A 566-nucleotide genomic window follows, 5' to 3' on the forward strand; every position below is an offset into this window, starting at 1 on the left:
TTTGGGGTTTCCTGGCTGAGAGGCGACAGGGCCCACGGTCTGTGACCAGACAGCAGATGCTGTCTGCTTCCCTGGTGACAGCCAGGACTTCAGCAGTGACAAAACAACTGCTGTTATTAATTCCTCCAGCCCCAGGCTGCTGCTCCAGAACCCGCTCCAGCCCCCACATTTGGAGCATCCCACCGGGGATGGGATGGGGATGGGATGGGGTTGCCCTTGGCAGGAGGACGAGCAGCACCCAGCGCTGCTCATCCTACTGGACCACTGCCACCAGTGTGGACCTTTGCATGGTGTCCCCTCTTCCCCACGCAGGCACTCCTCTGCACCCCGAAACCCCCACTGCACCTTCTGGCTATGAGACCCCATCCTCAACATCCTCCTCCTCCTCCTTCAGCACCCCCCTTCCTTTCAGTATCCCCCCTGCTTCCTCCAGCATTCCTTCCTCCTCTCCAGTACCCCCTTTTTCCAGCATCCCCTTCCTTCTCCAGCACCCCCCTTCCTCCAGCATCCCCCCCCCTTCTCCAGCACCCCACTTCCTCCAGCATCCCCCCTCCCAGCACCCCCTT

Source organism: Calidris pugnax, unplaced genomic scaffold (genome assembly GCF_001431845.1).
Source record: "Calidris pugnax isolate Ruff unplaced genomic scaffold, ASM143184v1 scaffold10, whole genome shotgun sequence".
NCBI classification, from domain to species: domain Eukaryota; kingdom Metazoa; phylum Chordata; class Aves; order Charadriiformes; family Scolopacidae; genus Calidris; species Calidris pugnax.